The following is a 2,248-nucleotide window of genomic DNA, read 5'->3' as shown; positions in this document are numbered from 1 at the left end:
AAATATAAGAAAAACAGTTGTTAAAAAAAATTTTCTTTCTTTTTTTAAAAAGCGGATATTATAACTTATCTAATATGTTGAACATCTGTGCATGACAAAACGCATTAGGTTGACAATGGGGTTGATTGAGAGGGAGCCTGATTAATAAGTGTTGTGATGAGAGACTAAATCATTTAATAAAAACGTTTTTGGATTGCTTTAAAAAAAAAAAAAAAAAAAAAAAAAAAATATATATATATATATATATATATATATATATATATATATATATATATATATATATGTATATATATATATACATCAAACAGTGATTAAGAGATCGCTAAGGATATTATTTACAGTTAACACTCATTATACGATTATGCAACTAAAACAGAGGAATGAGAATAAATTTAGTCCGGTATGGTAACATCACATATTTCCTTTGAATTTCATCCTCTGTGGCAGTTTTATAATAATTAGAAAAGTTAGATGCATTCACAATATCAAAGTTTTCCAAAGAACTAGCTGGATAGTTAAAAAAAATTTGTAAACAATCCAATGGTTTTCATCACTATATAACTTTATAATATTTTGAATCAAACAAAACTCTTTATTTAATTTTACGTAATTGTTTACTTCTGAGGTACTTTAATTTTGGCCTATCATAAGAAACAAAAGCCACGAATTTTCTATGACCAATTGAACTAAGCTGGAGACTTCGGTCTACTGAAGTCTGAAGAATTGAGGACCTCTATTTTAGCTCTTATGCGGGCTAACGGATATTCATTCATGCTATGAAGTTCATAGCTGTTTAGTTTTTGAGCAATCACCTCTTCCTTCACATTTTTCATCAGCTAGGGCTAGTGCAATTAGGTAAGGGTCTAGAAACTATGTGCGCCGTATGATAGATTCAAAAAATGATTCTGCCCCAATCAGATTATACTCCTTAGGAGCTCTCATATCCTAGATGAAACAAAAAATTGTTAACTTTTCTTTAAAAAAAATTATATTTTAGATGCTTTTAATAATTATCAAAACTTTTCATTCAAACTAGAAACCTTAAATATCCTTCATATAAAATTTAAGTTGGTACCTTCCTAACACGATCCACAGCGGATAGTTCAGCTTTGAGTAATCAGGTAGTATAGTAAAGACAAAAGTTGCCACGTCAGTAATTTCATGCTTAAGTTGTTTTGCCAGACTAGGTATAGCATCCATCACAAGCTGGTATTTTTTGGTAGTAGATGCCTATAAAAAAATAATCTGTTTTTTTTATTTTTTTAAAAAACCTAATATTTGATAATGTACAACTAACTTCTTATTTTTGCTAAGAAATTACAATTTTACTACACTTTTTCTTATCATAAATCTACATTCCCTACCTTTTTCCATAAAGTGGGCATGTTGGACTGTTCTGGGAGTACGAAATTTGTATCTGTCCTCAGAAATCACCATAAGTGTAGGCTCTGCCAGCTAAATGTAGTCCTTCCTTTTGGCCCCATCCTAAAAATAAAATAAAATTGAAAGTATTTAGGTATAATGCAATAAACCTATTAATATTTTTGTGGAATAAAGAATAATAGAACGAAAAAAGAAAAATCTATAATAAATTACTACATAATAGTACATACTACATAGATAACTACAAATTCAGATTTCAAGTTATTGGGCTACCTTTTTTAGAGACCCACTAGTGAATATAATTCTACAGAACTTTAAACTTTCATGCTTTTAATGACCAAGCCATGTTTCCTCTATTAAAGAGAATCTTCTCAAAACCATTTTTTCAAAATATAAAAAAAAAATTAAAATTGGAAAAAGAGAAAATATTAGGAAAAAATGATATTTTACAAAATGGTAGTTAGTTATGTAAAATCCTACCTTGTTGTCTGCATCAAGATCATTTCAAATTAATTTTAAAGTTTTAAACAGCAGATTATCAGGTGCAGAAGTAATACTACTTTGATAATTTTTCCAGAAATGTGTTATGTGTAGCTTATTGACATGATGTCGGCATGCAATAAATAGAACTGGTCGCCGAAAGACTTTATTTACCAGTAAAGATACATCTTCATTTTTGCTTCCAGTGTTGATCTGGTGGTATCAAATTTAATTGTTTGTATACTGTAGATGTTGAACATTTAAATTCCCCTATACTTCCACCCTATACTTTCACCCGCTTTAGCAATTTTACTGTAAACCATTGAAGCATGCTGCCTATGACTTATACCTTTCTTAACAGCAGTATTAGGAAGTTCTCTTGATA

The 2,248-nt window shown here is 29.1% G+C and overlaps 1 long non-coding RNA gene across 2 annotated transcripts in view; it reads right to left on the bottom strand.

Moving 5' to 3' along the window:
• Window positions 1-544: 544 nt before the first annotated feature.
• LOC136086773 (uncharacterized) overlaps window positions 545-2,248 on the bottom strand; it is a 2,710-nt gene continuing 1,006 nt past the window's right edge. The window contains exons 1-5 of one of the 2 annotated variants that reach the window (XR_010641578.1): window positions 1,864-2,248; window positions 1,657-1,750; window positions 1,365-1,485; window positions 1,076-1,230; window positions 545-945 (exon numbers count right to left, since the gene is read on the bottom strand). The exon at window positions 1,864-2,248 is cut by the window's right edge and continues 1,006 nt beyond it. This is a non-coding gene — a long non-coding RNA (uncharacterized LOC136086773). Of the gene's footprint in view, window positions 946-1,075; window positions 1,231-1,364; window positions 1,486-1,656; window positions 1,843-1,863 lie in introns of those variants that run through there. The other variant, XR_010641577.1, reaches the window with a different exon arrangement.

Source organism: Hydra vulgaris, chromosome 11, assembly GCF_038396675.1.
Source record: "Hydra vulgaris chromosome 11, alternate assembly HydraT2T_AEP".
NCBI lineage: Eukaryota > Metazoa > Cnidaria > Hydrozoa > Anthoathecata > Hydridae > Hydra > Hydra vulgaris.
The sequence above is the reverse complement of the archived record's forward strand: the minus strand, read 5'-3'. Positions and strand labels throughout refer to the sequence as shown.